We start from the raw sequence: 12885 nt of genomic DNA on the forward strand, positions 1-12885 counted from the left end.
TTGACTAAGGTGGTTGAGATGGCTCTTCTGAATTTCTCTTAGTGAAACAGTATCTGACTATAACTCCAGAATATTTCATTGCTCTTGCACAATGATCTTAATCTTTCAAATTTCCTCAGTGCCCCTACACCCCCAACCCTGTCACCACCACCACCACCAGGACACACTACACAGATGCCAATAATAACTCTTGAGCCTTAAAAGTAGGCCAGAAGCATTTGCTTACCCCTGCCCCTCTCCCAGTATTTCCAGACAGGGAAATTCTAGTGGTGATTGTTGGAAATATGATAGAACTATCAAAATGCTATAAAGCATCTTTGTAGATTATAAAATAGATAAAATAAAAATTATGGGACTTGTTCTACATACATTGTAAATTTATATACTTTGCAAAGTTATCATCAGGCTAGACGTTAAAAATGAAGACAAATTATGAGAAAATTCTCCTGGGAAAAGTTATGCAGGGTTAGGAGTAGCAGGAAATGATGGTTTGAGATAATTTAGTCCCATTATCAGTGAATATTGGAGAGATGCCCAATAAATATTTGTTGAATGAATCAAATCAATAAAATGGGCCATTTACAGTACACACCTGTGTCTCACACTTTAGCATGTGTGTGTCAATCTATCCATGCCTGGGTATGAGGTTGTGTCTTTCTCTATGAAGGTGGACATTTTTAGAGATACACAAGCTGCTACAAAAATGTTATTATAATAGAAAGAAGAATACAAAAAAGTATGCAAAGATAGAAGAGCCAACCTCGAGAAAAGTGTGTGTATGGAGGGAGAGGAGTATAAAAATAAAGTGGTGCTCATTGAGCAATGATGAAACTCGATTTCCTTCTAATAAAATTAATGATAATGAACTTCTGATCTAAAGAACCGGACTGCTTGTATTCAATGAAAGGACTCGAGGGGTGGGAATCTAAAATGTCATCAAAGTTAACTACAAAGAAGGACCTTAAGTGGATCAATCAGGGTTGAACTACTAGATAGAAGGATTAAGTGGCTAATAAAAGGGATGTTCTACTGACCTCTAACACAGGAGGGAGGAGATAATGAGATAAGTAAAGCTGGTGAGGATAATAAGACCGTAATTATGGCCAAGTTCAAACTACTGAGTGAGTGTACGTTAGAAAACCCTCCAGATAAAATGGAGAGAGAGGAAATCAGGCCCCCAGAAGTTAATGCTGCCTCCAGCGCTTGAGACGCTCCCAGTTGCATTTCCTTCTGACCAATGTGAAAATAAAACCATCACAGTGAATGTTTCAAATCCATTAAAGTGGTGCTGTGGCTCAACATGCTGAAAAGAGAAGACCAAAAGAAGTAAAGCCTCATCAGCAGGAGAAACCCATTGTGCTCAGATGTCATGCCATAGTGATTATTTTACACAATAACTGCTGTGGCCACCGCCCACGGGCATATATTGAGCTATTGAGCTTCTGCTATGTATAGGGTGATGATGTCAGCATTATATATTCTGCAATTCTTGAGAAATACACACACACACACACACACACACACACACACACACACACTCTCTCTCTCTCTCTCTCTCTCTCTCTCTCTCTCTCATTCACACAGGGTGAATTCCCCAAGCTGGAAGATAAAATTTGGCAAATTTGCAAGTTTATTCTTTCCGAATGTGGGGATTCAGAGTCTGATGATAAAGCAGCAAAAATAAATGTATTAAAGGAAGAGCATTTGGTTAGGGACGAGCACACAGTCTCCCTTTACATCTGGAGCATTTGGGTTTTCTGCAGAATGCTTTATATAATTGTTCATTTAATCTCTTGGGTGAAATAAACGTATGGCAGTTTTGCTACACTATTGATTCAAATTATTACTGTAATGACAGAGCTATCCAGGGAGTTGTCACTGGGCTTTGAGAGATGTCCTGATGGCTGTCATGTGCATTATTAAGACACGCTCTGGAAAAGAACCCTCCCCTCCCCCGCCAACCGCCCAATGCCTGTCTTGAGTCAGAGTCACTGATTGCCCTGCTGGGCCTGATGCACTGGGACCCTGGACTCGAGCCTCGGCTGTCATAAACCAAAAGGGAAGTTTTTGATGGATCTGCAACAGTGGGGTCCATGTGCTCAGTAGAATGACCCTAAGAGACTCAGTTTCATGTTGCATAATCTGCAATCCTGAAGACATGACTGGACATTCACAAGCACAGGCAGGAACATTGTTTATAGGACATTATCCTTGAAGGAAACACAACACATTCAGTTAGATCCTAAAGAGAATTTAAGGAAGGGCCTGTTTATAGGTGAGGGCAGGGTTAAGGGAACTAGCAAGCGATGCTGAGATGCCCAGCTAGCAGCCTCACAGGAAGCCCTTTGTGTCTAGCACTAAAACACATGGGGAGGAAACCATGCTACAAGAGCCTGTTGGGACTTAGAGCACAAAGGCACAGACGAAGAGATACACCACTCTCTCCTGCCTTCTCACCACTTCCCCAAAGGTTCAACACTGGGGGAAGCCAGAGGGAGTCCACAGGGCTTAACTTCCTGGGACATGGAGCACAGAGCAATTGAGGGCAAAGAATAGATCTGGGCACAAAAGGTAATCACCAGCCCCAACACAGCTCAAGGGCTCAGCATAAAGAAGAGAGGGTGAAGGAAGGCCCTAAGGCCTGGTAGACAACTATAATGCTACAAGGTGCAATCACAGCACCACATGGGTGTCCCAAAGATGTTCTGATGGCAAGTTGAAGGATGGTAAAGACCCTTTTCATTATAGAGGAGAAAAATGGCCAGGAGCCTGGGATTTATAGCCATACAGACCTGAGATCGAATCCTGGTCTACCCTTGCACTGGCTGTGTCACCTTGGGCAAGCTACTAACCCCTCAAGGCTCAGTTTGCACTTCTGGAAAAGTAGCATCATATAGGATTATTTGAAATTGGATAATGCTTATAAAGAACTCAGCCCATTTCCTGGTTTATAATAAATGTTCCAAGATGGCAGCTATTTATATAAACCAAGGAATCAGAATTCCACTGAAGCTGCTTAAGCAAAAAGTGAGGTTTTTTACAAGGATGAGGGATGCCTAGTCAAACTCAAGGGCACAACATGGACCATTTTCAGAAAGAATCCACAGGCAGGAGCCGTGGTATCCATTCTCTGTTGCTTGGTTCTGCTTCTTTCTGGCACATCTTCATATTTCCCTCTCTGAGCACCGCTTTGTCTGTCTTCCTATACACACGGTGGACTGCAAACACCTAATATCCTGCATACTATACAACCATAATAATTCCCAGTCACCCTAAATCACTCCCTGACTGACTCTCAGCCCTAACTCTAAATTCCTGGGAGAGAGACTTGATCCACTCCTGGACCAGTCACCCTTAGTATGCTGACTCTCTTCCCTCAGCCCCTGCAGATGCACTCTCCATCCCTCTACCTGCTCCCTGCCCTGTGAGCACTGCATCAAGGTACATCCTAGACTTTGGCTTCTGCTTGGGTTTGGCCAATGGGGAGCCCCAGCAAAATACCAAAGGAGAGGAAGAGGATGAGGTCAGTCTCCCTCCCTGCAGGGTCAGCTCAGGATGACTTTGACCCTCCCCCAAAGCCACAGCTTCACTCCAGACTTTATCTCTAAGAATCTCAGGTTTCAGTTACCTCTGCTTATGCCTCAGGACCAAGAGTTGGTAAGTTGCCTTGCTGTTGCTGACTCTTGGGCACCTAGCTATCCCTTATGGTTCCCCTACACTCTGCCCACACACTGATAAATTGCCCCTTTGTTAAACATTCCTCAAATTGATTTGAATATACCATCAGTTTCCTGCTGGGACCAGGATCAACACACTTGGCCAGGGAATGGGTTAAAGCATCCAAATAAAGGAAGCTCCTGGGCCCTCTACCTGGTGGGTACCCCTGTGGAGATAGGGAGATGATTCACGGGTGCAAAGTTCAAAGTGTTTTGTCTGTTGTTACTGTTGCTGTTGTTGTATCATTACTAGTATCATAAACATCATTAATTGTTTAGAATTTTCACCTCCTCTCAAAGACTGGCAATTGGGCTGGAGTCAGCCTCCACCTCCCATATAACTCAAATGCAAAAGGCCTACAAGAAAACAACCATGTATATCCTGAGCTTGTACTTTTGTGCTTTCCCAGCTTCTTATCTGCGCCTCCACAGTCCTTAACCTGGATTCTTTGCCTTTGAAAAAAACAATACTTTGAAAAACCTTAGTGATCCCCAGTTTCTTGGACCAAGTAATAATACTCGGGGGGGTGCCAAGGACTGAACACAGGAGCTGCCCAGAGAACACAGGAGGCTTCTGTGCAAGGGGAAGTCTCTGATCACTGGCAAGGGAAATGCTACAGCTCTCCTCTGTAAAGCGAGGCTTTCAGAATCATTGTCAACCCAGGTAAAATCATCACAAATTGTGTAACTGGAGTTGCCCAAAGCTTCAATCCTAAGCCTCTGCCATTCTAGCCAATCACACACCCTCTCTGCTCTCCTTTCCACCTAGAAAATATATTCTTTTGTCAGGGATTAAATAAACCCACTAACCTGCTTCCAAGATTAAGAAGAGGTTATTTCTATTTAATTGTTTACAATGCATGAGAAATTGCTAAGGGCACTGCATGCAAAATGCAATCCTGGCTCCCTATTCTCTCCTTCTGTTCTAAGATAACATGCCAGCTATAAAGAAGTAGCATGACCCTCCAGTACTGGGGTTAAACATGCACATTCTTGATGACAAAATATATCCTTCTACATAGCAGAGGTCATTTTTGTAAAATTAAAAGCAAACACCAAGTGGAATCATTTTTCCTGACCAAGAGGAGGCTTATAGGATGAAAATGAAAAGTGGTCGAGGAAAAAAGAATTAATTTACCAAGCCAGTCATTTCTCAATTTTTTTCTAGCTTGTTTAAATATTTGTGATTCTGGCATGAGGTTTTCCTCTCCAGGCTCAATGTTTCCCTCCACTTGATCCTGCAATAGAGCTACTGACATGACCTGTTGCCATGGAAACAATGGTGAAGTCTCTCCTGGTGCCCAGCACAGTGACTTGTTAATGACTTTAAGGGAGTTAGATCTGGCTGAAAAATCCAACTCTGTCACTTACCAGCTGTGTGACCTTGGACACATTAATGTACCTCTCTGAGTCTCCGTTTCCACATCTGAAAATTGGGATTAATGATAGCTCTCTCTAAAAGTTTTGACAAAAATCAAATAAGATCATCTGGATAAAGTGGTTGGTATGTTTTCTGGCACTATATGTATTTAGTAAATACTTAGTGCTTCTGTTATCATTATATATTAGGAAGTCAGACCATGTATTCATTCATTTATTCATTCACTCATTCACAATCTCATTCATTCATTTCATATATATTGAGTTTCACTATGTTGCAGACATTGTTCTAGATGCTAAAGATAAAATAGTGAGCAAAACTGACAAAGATCTGCTTTCATGGAGCTCACATTCTAGTGAAGGAAACAGACAATTAATAATAAACTATATGTATGTGAAATAATCTTGTAGTGATAAATTCTATGAAGAAATTTATAGCAGGATAAGAATAAGAGGAGAAAGGGGTGGTTTGCAGAGACATGGGGAGCTATTTCAGATAGCTGTGGAGCAGGAGAGACCAGAAAGGCTTGAGGAAACATGCCTTTGGAATGTGTGGGGAAGAATATTCCAGCAAGAGGGAAGAGCAAGGGTAGGAGGGGAGTGCAATGACAAGGAGGCTGGTGAGCCTGCAACACAGAGAGCAAGGGAGAGCGTCTGCAGATCTTGATGGAAGGTAACAAGGACAATTGCATGTCTGACCTGTGAAAGTGAGCTAAAGGGGGTTGTCAGAGCTATAACAAGAAACAGTACAGCAGTGATGGAGAGAAAGCCCTGGAGTCCTACTGCCTGTACGAGAATCTCAGCTCCATCACTTACCAGCTCTAGGACCTGGACCTTGCACCAGTGTAGTCTCCCAACCAGCAGCAACTGGGAGAGGGAGAGTATTAGAAAAGCAGAATCTCAGTCCCTACAGGAGCCCTGAAAGGTCAGAATCTGCATTTTAACTGAGTCCTGAGGTGATTCATAAACTCATTAACACTTGAGAAGCACTGGCCTAGGACAGAACCTCTCTAGGTCTCTGATGCACCATCTGCAAAATGGGTCTAGGAGTCCCTCCTTACCCAAGGTTTCACTTTCCAAGGTTTCATTTACTCCAGCAAAACCATAGTCCAAACATATTAAATGGAAAATTCCAGAAATAATTCATAAGTTTTAAGTTGTGGAGCTGTTCTGAGTAGCATAATGTAATCTCATGCCGTCCAACTCCATCCTGCCTTTGTCCAGCTGTCCACGCTGTATATGCTACCTGCCCATTAGTCATTTAGAAGCCATCCCAGTTATGAGATTGACAGATCACAAGAAGAATCATGTGTACAGTACACAGATTTTGAGAGAGAGAGAGAGACCATTTTTATGTAACATTTATTACATTATATTGCTATAATTATTCTATTTTACCATTAGTTGTTGTTAACCTCTTACGGTGCCTAATTTATAAATTAAACTTTACCATAGGTATGGATAGGAAAAAGAATGTGTATATATAGGGTTCAGTACTATCCATGGTTTCAGGCATTCACTAAGCATTTTGGAATATGTCCCCCACAGATGAGGGGGGACTACTGGACTACTGTATAATACAAGTAACTCTCTCATAAGATTATTGGGAATTTTAAATAAGTTTGTGACGATAAAATGTTTAGCCCAATGTTTGACACACTGTGGTTGCTCAATAAACCTTAGTTTTTATGTTTAATCCCTGGTGGATTAGTACACCAGTGGGCTAGGTCTTGAAGGCCTGCATTGAAGAGGACAAAATCTCTGTATCCTTTATGAAACCCTATAAGAACCAAGATGCTAAAGGAATGCTCCCTCAGGACTACTGGTAGCTATCTGTTCTGACTGCCTCAAGACCCACTTGGCACCTGCAGGAGAGGAATGGTGCTCCTTGCTGCTTTACCTGCTCTTGAGACTGCTGGCTCCAGCAACACCCATCCCCCTTGCTTATATAACAAAGGCCATCCTTTTCATATGGAGAGAGCACTGGCGCCAGAATACCAGCAGAGCCTGCAGTGGTGAAGATGGTTTGCAGGGATCCAGTCAGGCTGCTTGGCCCCATTCCCCCTGATTCACAGCTCTCACTAATTGTTTTCTTCCGTGGAAGCTAGCTGGCCATGGAGAGGCTCAAACCTGGAATATTGGCTTTGATACCACAGTGTTTTCAACTGCAGAGAGTGCTTCCCTAGCCAAGATGGCAGCTGTCAAATACACCTCATTCCCAGCTGCATAAGTGTAAATCTCCAAACCACAATTGTGTAGAAAAATAAAATCTGTTAATTAAATATGAGCTTGTAACTTTCAATTAAGCACCACTGGCAAATATCATAGAGTGGTTAAGCAGTTGGCTCTGAAGTCGGCTCTGGCTTTAAACCCCAGCTCCACCATGTGGGCCCTTTGCTCTGGTTCCTTAGCCCCTCTAAAGTCCAGTTTCCTCACCTGAAACTGGAGGAGGGGAATGATAAAATTACCTCCTTCACAGATAATGCATATAATAAATTTTGCAAGTCCTGAAAGACACTAAACATTCTAAAAACATTAGTAGTCACCATTATCATTTTCTGTGTTTCCAGTTGTGTTGTATACTGAGTCAAAGAGGAAAACATACTCTGAAAGATGGGACCCATTCTTCAGTTACAGGAATATGAGAGTGACATCCTCCTGCTAGCAGGGATGAAAGATGATAAAATTAAACTGGGGGCATCACAATGAGAATGTAGAGAAGCAAACACATTCAGGAGATGTTTCTGAAATAGGATACATAGGACTTTGTGACCTCTTGCATGCAGAGGGGAAGGAGAGAGAGATTTTTCCCCACCCATTCTTACATGCATGGTTATGACTATATTCTGTTATTTATATAAATATAAAATTTCTATATTAATAGAAAAACATTCATGAAAAAGGACAAGGTGCTCAAAGGCAATCTATAAACTTTAGGACAGTACATGCTCTGGACAAAAAAAAATGTGTAGTAATTCAAAATGCAGGGTTAAATGAACATAAGAAATGTACCAAATTCATTAGTCACCTAGGAAATTCAAAGTACAAGCACAATGACATACTATAATGGCTAAATTTAAAAGGACCAATGATACCAAGTATTGAAGAAAATGTGAAGGAACTAAAACTCCCATTCAGGTGGGAGTATAAATTGATATGCCCACTTTGGAAAAATGTTGGTAGTATTTATTAAAGCTAAAATATATTAGCAATTCCACTACTGGTTATATGCACAGCTAAAATCAATATTCCACAAAAATACATGTATGGAAAATGTTCATAGTGATATTATCCACAAAAACTGGTATAAGCTAAATGTTCTCAATGTAGAAGGAATAAATTGCAATGTGCTCATACTATTGCCTAAAATTGTCATCTAATAGTGTACAGCAGTGAAAAAGAATAAACTACTGAATATTATAGACAAAATATTCACTAAAAATATCAAGATATATACACAAAAAAGTTCTGAATGGCATTTACATGAAGTACAAAAACAAGCAAAGCTAATAAGCAAAAAAAATAAAATCATTGAGCTGTCCACTGAAAATTTATGCATTTTACTTTGTGAAGGTTATACCTCAATTTTTAACAAAGTAAGTTAAAAAAAATACACAGGGCTAAAGTCTTTTAACAGCTCCTGAAAACAACACACATAAGAAGAGTTGGCAATTCTGGTGTGCACTGGAACTATATGGCTAAAGTGATTATTTAGTATTCAGAATAAGTTGTTGGCTCTAACAGAACTATGAAACATAAGGTCATTCTTGGAATTAATAGTAGTTTTGGTTTTTGTCAATTGTGGTCCCAGTAGAATCTGTAATAAGCCTCCAGAAGTAGCTTAAGGCCTAAATAATAGGGGGAAAAGTGGCTGTCCAAATGGTACACGTTGACAAAAAAGAGGGGTATGTCCCATAAGCTCGTTCTTCATGAAAACTCCAGGGAGCTCAGAAGAGCTGTGGTTATATCACAGGGCTGCCATGAGAGGGCACCACCCGGAGCCTCTGCCACGAGGCTTTGGCTCAAGCGGCTCTCCCAAGGGGTGCCTTTATCACCACTCAGCTCAATAGTGATCCAGGAGCTTAGAGCTCTTTTCAGCAAGAGCAGCAGATGGTGTGTCTGCCTGAGGTGGGACTGTGGCATGGATTCTTCTTCCCAGGTGGCTTCACTTGAGCTGCTTCCTTCCCTGGGCCTCACCTTTCTCAGATGCAAAAACAAAAACAAAAACAAACAAGCAAGCAAACAAACAATAAAACCCAGCCCAGCCAGTATGGCTCCTTCTAGTTCTACAGATTCCAAGATTCCATGATGCTATAGCTCAAGTGCCCTTCTATTTGCTATCTGTTTATTCATTAAACATTTATTGAGTACCTACTATGTGTATTGGGGACACAACCTCAAACATGACAGAAATGGCTCCTTGTCCATACAGAACTTAGCTTCTAACAAGAGAAACAGACAGGAAACTTATGTGTTCAGATCATAGTTAGGGATATGAAGAAAATAAAGGATGATGGGGGGAGGGGGGGCACGCAATAATTTTAGATAGGGTGTTCAGAGACTGCCACTCCTCCAAGGAGCTGATGTCGAAATTGAGGCTGGAATAATAGGGAAAAGAGTGGCTGTCCAAATAGCTGTGGACAGAGAAGAATAAGTGCCAGGTCCAGAGTAGGAAGCACACTAGCTCTCTGCCTCCCAGCATGAGCCTCCTAAGGGGGATGGGGCTTAGAAGCACCTAGTCCACTTCTCTGCACCTTTTACTTAGTATCAAGAGGCTGCAATGCTCTCTGGTTTTCCATCTACCTTCAGCAAGGAAAGGAAATAGCAATTTCCCACCAGCAAACAACAGTATTTGGGGATTGAATGACCCAGGAGTTAGAACTCAACATGGAAGCAGGGAAATCTATTGGATTTAGAATGCATTTGCTCAGACAAGTGGTGTATGCACCTAGAGATAGTTCCAACGGGAAATAAACAATGAGTAGCAATTATGTGTTAGGCTCCCAGGTGGAATCACACATAGAGAAGCAGGAAGAAATCTCAGCTTTGCACCCCCTTCTTCCCCATGTCCCTTAGCACACTGAGCTTATACCACCTTTCAGTAGTTATCACATGAGATTGCTATTGTTGATTTGCCTGCCATTCTCTCCTCACTAGGGTAGGAGCTGTTCCAGGGCAGAGATCATGTTGCGCTTGTCTTGCTGACTGTGGAACCTAGTTAATTAGCTGGCACTTTATATGTAAATGTTGATGAAATGAACGTGTGCACACGTGCATGAGTTAATCCATCAACTCAATTCAACTAATACTTACTGAGCACCTACTACATACAATTATTCCTCCAGGGAATATAGCAGTAAGCAGAACAGACAAAAATTCCTGATCTCACAAAGGCTGCCTAACAGTGAGAAACAGGGACAGACAGACAATAAAGTAAATAAATGAGGTCACCAGGGTGGCTGTTATAGAGTGACCAAAAGTAAGAATAGCTGGTGAGGAGGTCAGAGAGTCAACGGGGGCACCCTCGTGTAAGATAATGTAAGCCTTGTCAGGGCTTGGCCATTGGATAGCTCTGAAGCAAAATATGACATGATCTGACTGATGTTTTTAAAAGATCAGGAAAACTCGCCTTTATTTTAGAACCAGGGGCTGAAGTATCTGTCCTGTCCAGTTGTAAGCACCAAACGAGAGATACTCTTACCTGAGGCAAGAATAAAAAAACAGATGCCTGAAGCTCCCTCTGGGAGCCACGTGGAGAAAGAGCAGTCTGAAGGACACTCTAAAAGGACTGGCTACAGAGTTTACCTGTCACAGTGCCTCAGTATCATTCGCCGCTTGGCTTCTTTTTGAAGACAGATGCTAAGGGTGAAGGGTGGTGGCCTAAAAGATGAGGATTAAGTGCAGAGACCAATGAAGCAGCAGAGCTTGGGCTGGGGTACAAAGAATGTTCCGCAGAATCTCTTTCCAGCAGCCAGGGCCACCCAGGCAGGAGCTAAGGCAAGGAGGTATCATCAGCTTACATGTATCCAAAGGGATCAGTCTCACGGTCCTCTTCTTTCTTCCATCCAACAAGCAAGCAGTCCTTCTTTTTATCTTCTTGTCCCTTTCCCACCTGTCCTCCATTGGATCTCAGCAAGACCTTGGAGTCACCCCATAACTGCTGCCTGTAATTGATTTCCTTTAGGGACTTTGTTTTTTGCATTTTTTTTTCTTTTCTTTTCATCAGACAGATAATGTGCCTACATCATAACAAGATTTGAGGGAGGCGCATCTCACACATGAGCATGAAAACCCAATCATCACACTTACGAACCACGAAAGGATGGGGGTGGCTCTGTTTTTTTAACTGTCTCTGCCGGTGAGAGAGAAACCTCTATTTCTGTCTCTCTGACTTTGCTTAGAACCAGCAAGAATCTATGTTGTAGTACATCTGCCTCACATCTGTCATAGGCACCTGTTGTTTTTGCACACCCAGTTGGACTTTACTTTGGGAAGCACCCCTCCACACCGAGAGTCTCTGACGTTTAGGGGTGATCCCCTTCCCACCTTGAAACATGGCCAATGACCCAGGCCTGGCCAATCAGAATCACAGTGATGGTTCAGGGTGCAGGCCAGGCCTATGCTAGTCAGGCCTGGGACCCTTGCAGATTATTAGGAAAGGGGTGCTTTTTGTTCCACCAGGATTGCTAAAGTGGCCAGGAGGAAGTCTGTAGCCACTGATCGCCAGCTTGGCCACCAGCCAAAGAAAGTCCACCAGTGAATAGGACCATTTCAGGAGAAAGTAGATCTAAGGTATGAAGAGGGATAGCATCAAAGCCACCCCTTTAGAACACCTGGACCCAGCTAAGCCTGAAGCCAGTGCTGTCCTGGACTCTTTAGGTACTGGGGTTGTATTAGCCTCTGGTTGCTGCTGTAACAAATTACCACAAACTTGATAGCTTAAAACAACACAAATTTATTCTCTTACGGTTCTGGAGGTCAGAAGTCTAAAATCAAGGTGTTGGCAGAGCTGTGTTCCTTCTGAAGGCTCTAGGGGAAAATCCATTTCCTTGCCTTGTCCAGCTTCTTGATGCCACCTGCATTACTCAGCTCATGCCCCTTTCTCACATTACTCCAACCACTTTGTTCCATCCTCATATCTCCTACATCTGCAGTCAAATCTCCCTCTTTCCTTTAGAAAGACTCTTGTGATTCCATTGGGACCACCCAGATAACCCTGGAGAACTGCCTCATCTCAAGATCCTTAATTTAATCACATCTTCAAAGCTCCCTTTGCAGGTAACATATTCATGGGTTCTAGGGATTAGGATGGGGACATTTTTGGGTGGCTGTAGATGGCTGACTACAGGAGTCAACGTATTCCCATTTTTGTTAGAGCCACTTTAGGCTAGGAATCTGTTACTTACAATAGAAAGAGTCCATAATACATATTTCTAAATCCACAACGCCATCTTACCTCTGGGGAACAGACCAACTCTAGTATTCAGTTTATCCAATCTGAGTTGTAATTTCGTTGTATCACTTCAGTATTTCTAATTTCAGCCAATAGTACAGAACAGGGGTTAGGAACGCAGATTTTTGGGTTCAGATAGTGTAGGTCTACATCCTGACCTTTCCATTTACTAGTTAAGCCTTTTAAGCTACAATCTTCTTGGTCTGTCAAAAGGAGATAATAACAGCACCTGGTTCAGCTGGCAATTGTAAGAATTAAATGAGATAACGAAAGGACTGCGCTCACACAAGGTCAATGCTCAATAAATAATGCTCTTTCCACTAGGATTGCAGATAT

At 42.3% G+C, this 12885-nt stretch overlaps 1 non-coding gene across 1 annotated transcript; it reads right to left on the reverse strand.

The window, feature by feature from the left end:
* Positions 1-11316: 11316 nt before the first annotated feature.
* Positions 11317-11420, reverse strand: LOC123625507. The gene has a single exon (XR_006730525.1). It is a non-coding gene; the product is annotated as a small nucleolar RNA U13 (small nucleolar RNA).
* Between the last annotated feature and the right edge of the window lie 1465 nt (positions 11421-12885).

This window comes from Lemur catta, chromosome 20 (genome assembly GCF_020740605.2).
Source record: "Lemur catta isolate mLemCat1 chromosome 20, mLemCat1.pri, whole genome shotgun sequence".
Classification (NCBI taxonomy): Eukaryota; Metazoa; Chordata; class Mammalia; order Primates; family Lemuridae; genus Lemur; species Lemur catta.